The sequence below is a fragment of the Strix uralensis genome, chromosome 4 (assembly GCF_047716275.1).
Source record: "Strix uralensis isolate ZFMK-TIS-50842 chromosome 4, bStrUra1, whole genome shotgun sequence".
In the NCBI taxonomy this organism is placed as follows: domain Eukaryota; kingdom Metazoa; phylum Chordata; class Aves; order Strigiformes; family Strigidae; genus Strix; species Strix uralensis.
This window is the reverse complement of record NC_133975.1, coordinates 7,271,223-7,283,536: the sequence shown is the minus strand read 5'-3', so window position 1 is coordinate 7,283,536 and position 12,314 is coordinate 7,271,223.

The following is a 12,314-nucleotide window of genomic DNA, read 5'->3' as shown; positions in this document are numbered from 1 at the left end:
AAAACAGTGATTTAACAAAGTTTGATAGTAAATGCAACAGTCATTTAACAAGATTCCATGGCAAGGTTCACTTGATATTTACTGCATAGAGGACAGGGTCAGACAAAACTGTCAGAGAGACCCTCCAGTTGAGTCACAAGGTTCAGAACGGACCCCCTTGCTTTCTAAACTCTTCCTCAGAGAGGAGTCTAGGTGCGGCTGGATCCCCTCCTACTCTCAGACTTGGTCAACGGTTTGTGTCTGAAGGATTCTATGTGCACAATCAATCCTTTATATCACTTAGCTATTAATCTAATCATGCTATTAGTCATGCCATTAATCACTTACAGAGAATCTGTTGCAGCAAGGAATCTCTCAGCCTCAAGGAGTAACCTTGAGAGGTGTCCCTACTCAAGGGGAGAGCCTGGCATGCAGCCCGCTGCCGGGCAGGAGAACTCAACAGGCCCTGGGTTGTCCACTATTTATGGAGTAAGATAATTGACTCATAGTTGTTATTTGCATACCAACTACAGAAGTTAGTTTCTTCCAAATTTGGCTTCAGCCAGACACTGACCAACACCGTGGTTAGAAGGGCGCGTTGTTCAAGTAGCCAAGCAGCTATTGTATCTGTCTCCCCCAAATTCATTTTGAGTCCATTACGATCACCACTGGTGGTTATCACTTGAATAGGGTTACGGGAAATACAGATCAGGCTGGGGCAGGGGGAGAGCACACCGCCACACCACGTCAGCATCATTCAAAATCAAGACTAACCAGTCCTGGCGGGAGCATATCAGCTCCAGTGCTGTGGAGTTAACATGACATGAGACTGCGGTCAGGACCTGCATGGGGACCTGCTCTTTGGGTGTACTAACCCTCACTGACCTTGCTTGGGGACCCCTAACACACCCCTGCCTCACACCTCATCTGTTATCTGCTGCCCTTTGAAGGGAAGGGCCATGGCTCAACCTGAGCAAGATGTTTGCAATCTGTATTTTTGAATGTTTAGTGACAAGCACTGTCTCAGATGCACGGGGCAGGACCACACCATATTGTGCACAACATAAGTGCAAACCAGAAAGATGCCACTTGCTCCAGCCCATGCACAAGTCTGCCCCAGCTCTGTATCACCCCCCATTTTTAGCCTTGTCTACTTTTAAAGAAATGCTAAATCTAATAGAGAAATAAAACCAGCAAGTCTTGCAGCTTTTATGGAGAAAAGTGTGCTTGCTCAGGAAGCGTGAAATTAAAAGCTCTCGAGCGTGCATTTGCCCAGCTCCACACCACGTGTACCTCTCCAGCTCTGCAACGGGCTGGGAGCTCACTAATTCGCTCCATGGCCTCATCCTGCAAACATGCACCCCTGCAAGCGAGGCTTACTCATGGAAACACTATGTCTGCATTCCCATTAGCAAGCGGCTCGGGAGGAACCTGCTCCCCAGGCTGCCCAGGGGACGTGGCTGGCACCATCCGAGCTGTCAGCCTGGCACCGTCAGGAAGGCTCCAGCAGCACAGCAAGCCACCAAGCCTGGCCAAGAGCACGAAATCCCACATGCTCTGAAGGACACCCTCTGGCCATGCTCGAGGCCACTCTTGGATGTTTTCTGACAACACGGACACCAAAATCTTTTCTTGAAATAAAGTGCCTTCAAGCAGCTCTCAACAGGCATGAGACACACAAAATGGTCTCCTGACAGTTGACTCCCAAATCACGACAGTGCCTTGCACATTTGCAAGACTGCGTAGTGGTTGGTCTCCTGCTCCTCAACTTCACCAGTCAGACATGGTGGGGCAAGCTGGCCTCCAATCCACAAACCATGTTGTCTGGGGAAAGACAGGACCACACCTCTACATCACCCCCCAAGGCTCCCAACACAGACAGTCCCCATGAAAGCTGTAACCGTGTGCTGTGACACATGACCTTTTGTCCCTGCCTGTGCACCGTCCCATCCCCTGCTGGGAGGCTCAACATGTATGATCTCACACTTTGGAAAAGAAGAAAGCTAAGGGACCTGCCCTTCTTTGAGAGATGGGGTAGCAAAATTTGCTTGCTTGCTTTCAAACTCAGTGGGGTTTGAAAGATTTGTCCCTCCTGGGGGAGAATCCCACTGTGTTTGAAGTTTTTCCCTATCATGATAGAGGTTAAGGTACTCACCTCAGAAATTCCCTGAGGACCACGGTGCCTTCACACAGCTTTGGGGAGCGCCTGCTGTGACCCCCTCCCACATGGCTACAGCTCTATTGGTAACGGTGCACCAACGTGCACATAACACATTCCAGACTCCTTTGGTTTGACTGATGCATATTTTGACAGCTCAGAGAAAACATTTTGCAAGATGCACAGTCAAAGGCTCTTTCAAGCCGAGATGTTGTGGAAAGCCGCATGAGCTCTCCAAGGCACTATCTCTCTCCCTCTGCCAGCTGCTCTAATGAAAGCTCCCCGTGCAGGCCAGAAGATACAGCAGGGAATAATACATTCCTTTAAATAGCATCCTAGCTGGCTTGAGGAGGCCATGAACATTTTAACTCACTTATAATTTTCCTGCGGTTCAAGCCTCTCTCCTGCAGCAGTCTGCTCTGGGCATCAGGGCCAAGCGAAGACATGGGAAGCCTTTAAAATGGCATTAGCTAACCCATGACTGTTCAGGGAGTGCTTGTGTTCATGTCCTTTCCCAAGCAATACTGCACGCCGCACAATACCTACCCTGTAGCACGCTGCTCAGACCTTAATTACCCGGAGGTAATTGGCATATGAAGACACAGCGCTGAGGTCAGCAGAGGAGACCTTGTTCCGCCAGGGACTGATCTCAAAGAGATGATCACTTCAATAACACGTAGAGCGGGCCAGAGAATGCTCCCCTAACATCTTCCATGTGACATTTTTCCAGAGACAAAGCCAGCTAAAGAGGTCCCTGAATGTCCTCCTCCTCTGGACCCATACAACCATCTGTAAACCAGGTCAGTGAAAGAAAACACTTGGGGCCAAGGGGGGAAATGAATTAATTGAGATTAAAAAAAGTGCACATACCCCATTTGCAGCATGACCCACAAGCAATTGTTTTGGCACAGCAGCAGGACAGCAAACTGCCAAGCAACGACAGGAAAATGATGCTAAGGAGCATTGGGATTCACTTAAAGCAGCTTTTCTTGAGAAGAAGCTTGAATAGGGAACTGTCTCCTGGATGACTAGAAGGAGCAGCATGAGGGCAATGTTGAGAGGTTTAGAATTTCTATATAGAAAGAGTTATTTAGAATAATTCCCAGTCTCCCGCCCCATAGGAAATTTCAAATAAAAACTTAAGATTCCGTGGCAACAGCAGCCTCCAGCCTAAATAAAAAATAAAAAGAGGAAAGATTGTTTGGGGGGAAAATATCAAAAGGATCATTTTCTCTGCTGAAAGCTGAAATTCTTCCACAAAAAAGTCATTTTGCCACTCCCCAGAAAACCAGAAAGAATATCAGCATTTTTCCATGGGTGATTTTTAACGGTTGCCTCATTGTCTTCAAGTTCAATGTTCCTTTCTGCAGAGCCTCCCAGCCCTGCCCTCGCCACACTGTACCCATCAGCTCGCGTACAGCCTTTCCAGGATGGGACAAGTTTCCCTCTCGTGCAGCTCACTGCACAACCAGTGTCAGTGTTTTAATTAGATTATATTACTGATGGCAATACTCTGATACAGCCGTAGTTTTGTGATGCTGAATGTGTGTGCTACCAAAGCATGTCTAAGGTGCTGGGCTTTCTCTATGGTATAACTTCCCTGCACCACCCTGTGCTTCTTGTCTTCCTCTGCCACTGCCCCAAAATACATTTGCTTCTTATCCCAAAGGTTCAATGTTATGGAAACAATTGGTGACACTGTAATACTTTTCAACATTGTGAGGCAAATGGTGTCAAACAGCCCTAAAACAAGCATCCCATGTTTTACAGGGGCTTTTAGGGAGTATCCCTATATTTTATCAGGTGTTTTCCTTTGTTATGCAGCTCTGCAAAGGATATTTTAAATCATCCATCTTGTCACGGGTTTGTTTGCTGGTCTAAACAATTTGTGTTCAATAGGTCTACCAACAGTCTGTTCAAATTTATCATAGAATATTAGAAAAAAAGTGGCATCCTCATGGAAGCGTCAGTAGAACCAGATCTTCTCTTAGCTGGGAAGATCTGGTTTCTTTTTGAGCCTTCGCCTTGAGGAAATAAGTTCTTTATATGTGCTTTACAATGAGAAATATGGCCTCTTGGGGGCCAATATTACCTTTCCTCACTTATTTCCAGTGTTTGGGAATGGGTTAATTTGCATTGAGTCAAACCACAGCCAGGGTTCCTCAAACCTTAAGCACAACTCTGCTAGAAATTCATCTCCATGTAGCATTTCCAGCACAAGGAGAGGGCATCAAAACAGCTTTTCGTGAGAGCTGAACCACTTTCACACCTCTAGCTGCAGCTGTGTGAGAAAGGACTCTCCGTTTTAACTGTACTGAAATAGCGCAACTCTTCTGGTGGCAGTGAGGACAGGTGGCCTTTCTCCGCTTCTCAAACTGCAATTGCAGCAGCCACAGCTTTGCACTCTGTAAAGCAGCCCTTTGGTAAGTCTGTAATGAGGGTGTGCACCATGCCCTGTCACCAGCCTAGCACAATGGGGACCGGGGCACGCTGACAGCACGCTGCCTCTGGGAGAGGACCTACGTCCTGCACATGCTGCCACCAAAACAGTGTCAGCACCAGGCGTGGACCTGCTGCTGCAAGGCTCGCCCTCGCTCGCAGATGCTTGCAGTGACAGCAACCAGGACGCCTGCCTCTGCCTTTCAGCTCTGGACACGGCCGCATCAAAATCTAGATGAGGAACTCCATGTTTGAGGATTATGAATGCTGAGGGTTTGAAGCAGGTGCTGGGGGAGATGCAAACCAGGCACCAAATATGTTCTCTTGTGAGCTTTCCCACTTCAGGTATCTCACACAAACGCTGACCACAGACGGTCACCTATCTTACTGTTCCCTGTCCCATTCCCTCAAATTACACATAGCTCCCAATACCACACCTGCTCAGCTCCACACCTTGCATGGAAAACCTCCATTCATCCCAAGTCTTTCAGTTTTTTCCTCACCTTCTACATAAGTTTCACCCATTTTTTTCTCACCCCTGTCTCACCATCACCCTTGGGGCAGTTCAGTCTCTTTTATTCTTTGTCTCCTGCCCAAGGAAGGGAATGTTGGAATTGATGTATCCAAGAAAAGGAGCCCATTATCCCAGCAAAGCCTGAAGCAAAGACATATTCCTGCTCTGAGCTGGGTTCATACAACACTATGAACTTGCATGGACAAGCTTGTTTAATTTGGTATCTTCCTATGGCACTGCATTCAGACCCATATCACTGCACCCAAGCCACAGACAGCTTCAGAAACTCAGTGATGGCATCATTTTAAATGCATGCACAAGCCAAAGCCCTGCAGAAACACATGCAACATATTCCTTGCGTGTCAGCTTATCACACAAGGGGGCAGCTCATTTCTAGACATGTCGTCCATGGAGAGCACATCGTAGAGTACCTAGTCTGAGATTAGAGCTGTGGTGTGTTCCACGCTACCATTACCATCACTGATTCATTGCCTGAAACCCCTCAAATTATAAAACTACTTAACACAAGCACCCAACCCCTATACACTAGCCTTTCCACCCAACTACTGCTCTTGCCCTCAGTCCTTGCAATGTCTCAACCAGCTTGTTCAACACAGACACCACTTTCCCCAGGACAGCAGGAGGGAGAGGAGGAGCAGTCACCCAGGACCCCAGTCCTCAGATGAAGGCTGGTACCTGCAGTGGTCCCAGCCAGGGACCCCACCAGGTTTTGCTGTCCCCCTGGCTGGGAGCACATCCATCACTCAGCTGAGGGAGCCTGCAGACCAGAGAATTAAGTATTCAGCAACCACTAAACTCACAAATAGACAGTAGGCGCCAGAATCCTCAGCTGTGGCTCCTTGGACTACACTGGATTTACGCTGATTTAAGCCAGCTGAGGATCCGCGCCACCGGGCCAAGTCCCGCTGGCCTACCTCAAGCTGATGGCTAGTTGACGTGACTGATGACTAAGATTTCCATTTAGCCTAACTCGAAGCATGAGCAGTGCCTATGTAGTGCTACCATTGTTGACTCCAGCCTTTTGTCTCAGGCTGTAACCGATAGGCCTAATAACCGAAATCATACTGCATGCATTCATTCACCCTCTTCGCAAACAGCATGTTATTGAGCTCAGTGGTGAAAAGGCATGCACAAACACAATGGGGCTGGGATTAAGCCCAGCTGCATTACCAAAGTAAATACTTTTGCTGCTGACAGTTTGTCTGTAGGGATTTGGAGAAAAGTTTTGTGCATCTACTTAGGCAACATATGGTTTTATTTTCCCTGTTAACAAAAACAGTAGTGGTCAAAAGTCAACACCCTCTGATGACTGTTCGGTGGCCAATGTGGAATGGACTTGGTGGTCTAAGTCCAGTTCCTTACATGTCCACATAAAAATGATCCTCTTCCTGCATTCCTCTCTCACTTGGCACTGTGGTTTACAGTCTCCGCAAGGAAGCCGAGGGGTTTTTGAGGTTAATCTCATCTGTCCTCCTTCCTGATTGAAAGCAATGGGTGACGTGGTTCGGGTTAAGATACTTTGCTAGCTTCTTTAATTCCCCTTGTGATGAAAACCCCTCCACAATCTGTTTCCTTGAAGCCTGAAGAAAGTCAGAATTAATCCACATTAGCCAGCAGCCGGGGCATGCCAGCTAGTCAGACTTCTAAAGCAAACACAGAGCCGATGAGGACGAGCATCATGCCAAGAACACAAATGGTCTGAATTTAGCCCTTCATCTCCAAGCCGAACGCACACTGTTCTTCAAAGATCTCTGCAACACCCTATCAACAGCTGGTCACCTTCACATCTGAAACTGAGAAGAAAATCCACAAGGGCCTGGCTTTATATTTGGCGATGACTTCAGTGGGGTGACAAAGGGCAACAAGTTGGCTGAGCTTCCACGGGTGCCCATCTCACATAGCTCCGGTGAAGTAATTGGCAGATACTGGCACTCAGCATCACTGGGAAGAAAAAAAACCAACTACTACCACCATCAAACCCTCCATAGCTGATCCTCCTAAAAGATTTTAAAGCTTTCAAGGTGTGAACAGGTCTTGTCTACACTGAGGTAATGAGAATTACAGCAACTAGAGCACAACTGCTAACACTTAGCATCTGCAGGGTGAGAGGCAGCTCGAGAGCTGCGAAGGGGTGCTAACTAGAGCCGCCACATGAAGTAATTGTTTTTAAGGGAGTGTATCCAAGCTGGAACACAGCAGTGCAGAACATGCACACTAAGACAGGTGTAATCCCAGGCATGGTGGGTGGGAAGCAAGGCTGGAAAATCACAATTAAGAAGCCAAGACATGTTGCATAATCCAGACTTCCCCGCCAAGATGAAGGTAGTTTTATTGAGGGCCAGATCCTGCATGATGCCCAGCTACTCCTGCAATGTGTTTCCCATCCTCAGATGCTACTGATGTCTCTGGAAGCTGAAGGTCCAAAATATTTTGCAGTGGATGCTCAAACCTGCCCATGGACAGCCAGCAATGGGCAGGCATCCAGGGCTGAAGGAGCTAAGCCAGGAAGAAAAAGTGCTGCAGCTCAGGCTGACACACAAAGGGAGCTGGCAAATGGGTCATCACAGTCCCATGGTCACACACACATCCATCTGTGGAGGAAAAAGGTAAAGGCAGAAATTGTTTCTGTTCCTATGAAAGACAATTGGTGAAAACAAAAGCTTATCTTAACATTTTTCTGCAGAAGTTCAGGGGTTTTCATTCAAAAAGCAAAAACTGAAAAATGTTTGGTTTCTGGCAATCAAAAACTGGAAACTTTTTGGCCACAAACCAAAACAATTTGGGGTTTCTGGGTTTTGGTTTTGTTTTGGGTTTTTGCCAAATTCCTTAGCTTTCTTTTGCCAAAAAACTGCACATTTTTCAAGCTTTTTCTTTCTCAATGAAAACCCTAAAATTGTTGTTGAAATTGGACATTTCCCACGGAATTTTTTTTTTTTTTTTTTTTTTAAAAAGGCATTTTCGGCAAAAATAATGTTTTGAATGAATAATTTCATCCAGCTCTGTAAGCAGATCCCTTGGAGGGACTATCACACCCTCACTTTTATCTCCTCTCCCCAGCATCACTTTTCTCACCCTGGGACTCAGGCCTGTGACTATGATCTAGTTTTGACCACCACATGGCCAAGCTTTACAGCTGTGGAGCAGCCATGCTGACCCTCCCAGAGACAAACAGCCCTGAGGTGGGAATGGCTTGAGCTTTTTCTATGAAATACCAACTATCTCTGTGGAAATTAAGAAACGTAGCAAAGGAAAATAAGTATTTGGAGTCTAGATTCAGCAGTTCTTGTACTTGAGCCACATTTGGGCACGTGGTTCTGGGAGATGAAAGTACTGGTACCTGTTCTCCAAAGTGCCCAAACGTCATTTACCAACAGGTTCCTTAGAGCTGCTCGTCCTGGGTCCACCGTAAGCTCCACAAAGTACGTGGCTGATACAGTCTGCATTAATATTCTAGATTTGGCACAGGAAAAGTGGACATGAAAAATGAACAGGAAAAATAAGATATTATGGACTTCTGACACGACACAATGCTAGGGACTAAAAAGAAAATTAAGAACTGTAATACTTTTCTATCCCAAGCACTGAACGCGGAGATGGAGCTGAAGAGCAAACTCAACTCAGAACTGAGAGGGTGTTTGCACCCTGTCTCCAGAGATAACTTTGATCTGACCCAACACTGAAACCAGAAACTGCATAGAAGTGAGGGAAATTTGGACTGGAGTCTGAGTGCCAGAGTTTAAGACTCCACTTTTATGAGGTGGATCCAAAGTACAATAACAAATCCCAACTTCCTGAAGTTCTGTGAATGTGAATTTGGACCAGGTTTTGAATTTCACTCTTCCAACTAATCTCCCATTAAATGGCCATTGAAAGAGCCATTCTTTGCCCAGTTTAAACTAAGAGATCTTGGAGTCTTTACAACAAGGTAGAGCCATCTTATGGCTGCTTTTTTCCTGGAAATATCCTCTTTTCTTGCTTTTAAGGTCTGTTTGGATGTTTTCTTTGGTTGGGGCACCAAACTAGGTATTTGATGACCCTCCCAGAGCCAGGACTTCTGTGAAGAAGACCAGGAGAAGGAAGGCCAACATGGGGAGGGCAATCACACATGTTAGTGGCAAGTGGGAGAGTAGTCCAGGAGGAAGAGGAGAGGTGAAGAGTCTCAAATTTAGGCAAAAATGATATTGCCACACAGCAAAAATGCCAACTTGGAGGACTTTGAGCAGGGTGTTTGGAGGTATCAGCCAAGATAAGAACTGATGACAGGAAGACATGGATTTGGGGTGGGTTGGAGAAGGGAAGGAATAAGGAACAGGTGGGCGAGGATGAGGTGGGTCAGGGGCTGGTTATTAGGAGGAACGTATCTGTCAGGAGTTGGGAACAAATCAGGGATAAGGAGGAGGGGCGGGGGGGCTGGTAGGTTCTCATGGGGCACGTGAAGAGAAGGGGATAATGAAGGATTAAGAGGGCTGGGTGGTTGGCGAGGAAGAGGAGCAGATGAGGTTTTGCTTTTCTTTTTTTTCTGCATTTGGGTTATAATGGCCCTCACACCATTTTTAATCTGGTTTTCAGCAAAGTTTATTCAAGCCCTGACACAGTGCAATGCTGCCTGAGAGCTGAGCCATGGTTAACAGTGCTATCCCCTAAGCCCAAGGCCAGCAAGGAAAGGGGAATAAATTGGTTTAAATCTCTGTAAAAGGTTTCCCAGTTGCAACAGGGTGAAAGCACAGGCACAGTAAATTACTGCGATTCAGCTCACTCTTAAGTTGTGCATCTGAATCCTCCAAATACAGAAGAGACACTATCATTAGTACAAACCTAGAAACAAGCTAAAATACCAGCACAGGCTGGGTTTAGAGGCCCTTAAGTGGAGCAGTTAGCCTGGAAGGCGAGCTGGGGCTGCCTATGATGAAAACCTCATAAATGGAGAGGTGGGTGAAATACCAGACAGCCCGTAGAGAGAAGGAAAAAATTATATTGATTTATTCTGACATTTGAACTGTAATGTCCTTATAGTAAACCATGCCCCAGGAGTGGGTGTTATTTGGATTGTCTTGACACCAGATAGTGAGAAACCCAAGAAGGGGAAACTGAGGCAAGGCCATGGTTTGACATCCAGCTGCATCAGCTCCCTTTGTGGTCCTTTATCAGGACTGTTTTCATCCATCACGTACTCACATAGTTAAGAGGATCTAGGAAGCTGCAATTCCTTTGCTTTCCAAAGCCGGTACTCAGGAAAAGACTAATTAAGTGGCGGTGTTATTACAGCAGGTCCTCGAGTCTCTGAACACAACCAGCAGCGATTAGGCAGGCGTCAGCTACTGGGCGGGATTTCCCACTGCCCAGCTGTGTAATTATCACGGCAGCTAAGCCAAAATCATTTGACAAAGAAAACCAGCTGCAGGCTGTGGGTCTGGGAGATAGCACATGTCCAGGGGAGAGAGAAACAATAACCCCTTCTCCCCTGTGTTTTTTCAAATGAAAGATCAATGAAGACAAGCACGCCACATTCCTGCAGAGGAGCAGATAGCAATATCGATTTCTGGGGAGCACCTGGAATAAGAATCAGGGGTACAATACAGCTCACTGAGGTTTTCTTGGAGAACTGAATATTCACTGCTGCCTCCCTCGCCTAGGGACACAGAGGCGGCAGGCAAGAGCTGCTAAGGAGAGAGGATCTGTTGCATTGCTTTGAAATACGGACCCCACGCTGCAGCCTCATCCCTTCAGAGGTGGGGGTGAGGGCTGTCTTTAATACCACCAATAAAGCACTGAAGCAGACTTTGAGTGACGGAAAATCTTTAGGTTTGTTTTCTGAAAAGAGATTTCCGTTGTTTGTGACCCTGAGTAACCCCCTGCCTTGGTTTCCCTATCTCTAAAACGATGGCATCTGTGTTACCAACCTCACCAGTTGTCTCAGCCACATCACATGATGCCTTCAAACAAACTGGGCAGAGCTCAGCGCACAGCTCGGGGACTTTTTTCTGCCTGTGTGTGCCACCAGATGCACCTTCAAGAGATGTCTTCCCTGTCTACAGTCACAAGGCTTTTGACTGCATGTGAAATGGCCATTAGCATGTCCAACGCTGTTCTTCCCTCCCAGCAACAAGCTGCCTGCCAGCAGGGATGCCTGGTGCACAGGAGGGAGCAGAGCACCAAACACCCGAGAGACAAACTGGGCTGCCAGCATGTGTGGGAGAGGAACTGGAATTATTTGGAGGAGCATCTGCAGCTCCTTGCCATGGATCAGCAATGCGTTTAGGGGTGCAGCAGGACAAAAGCAGGTTAAGAGAACAAGAAGAGTTTTCACATGGGGAATATACCACCACCAGCAGCATAGTGTCATCTCCACCCCACAAGCTACCCACCAGGTCCAGCTGACCTGTGTAGGTAGAGTCTTCCCCTGGTTCTTTCTGGTGTGTAAGTGTCCCAGTACATTGCAGCATGGTGTAGATCTGGCTGTGAGGAGCTCAGCATGCGTCACACATCCAGCATGTGGCAATGGCCAGGACTGGACACGGGACTCACCTGGACCTCCTGGCATGAAGGATGGTGTGAGAGACAAAGCCCTTGGAAAAGAAGGACAAGGACAGAAGACAACATTTTCCAGAGTAGCAGCACAAAGATACCTATTTCCATTTATATGTAGTAGTTCCCTATCCAGTTTCAAATCACCATCCAAAGCTATCTCTTTGCTCCTGTCTGAATTTATTTGGAGAAATCCTCTCCCTTTCTTCAGTCAGCCAGACAGGACCTTTTCAATAGGTCCCTCATGAACACTCTTTGCTTGGTGCACCCTGTAAGCAGGGACAGATCTCACCTGATCTGCTGCAGGAGGAACTCATTGCTTTCATGAAGGTCCCAGCCTCAGCCTCTAACCACACTCTCAGCGTCTGTGCAAATCTGCCAGCCATTAGCAAATGCCTTCTCAGAGGGCTCTTCAACCTGCAAATCCATTTGCACTTAAATTGCCCGACACACAGCCTCTTGGCCTAGATGAGTAACGAAGTGTGTGACCTTCCAGAGATCAAGCATTGCTAATATCTCAACTATTTTAAATGTTTAATAACTTAATTTGATGCAGTGAGAACAATTTGATTGAATGCACAATATCTGTAGCAGCTAATTAACCACAGTAGCCCAGAGAGGTCTTGGACTTCATACAACCTTTCAATGTAATTACAAATTTTTAACAGCAAAATGAAT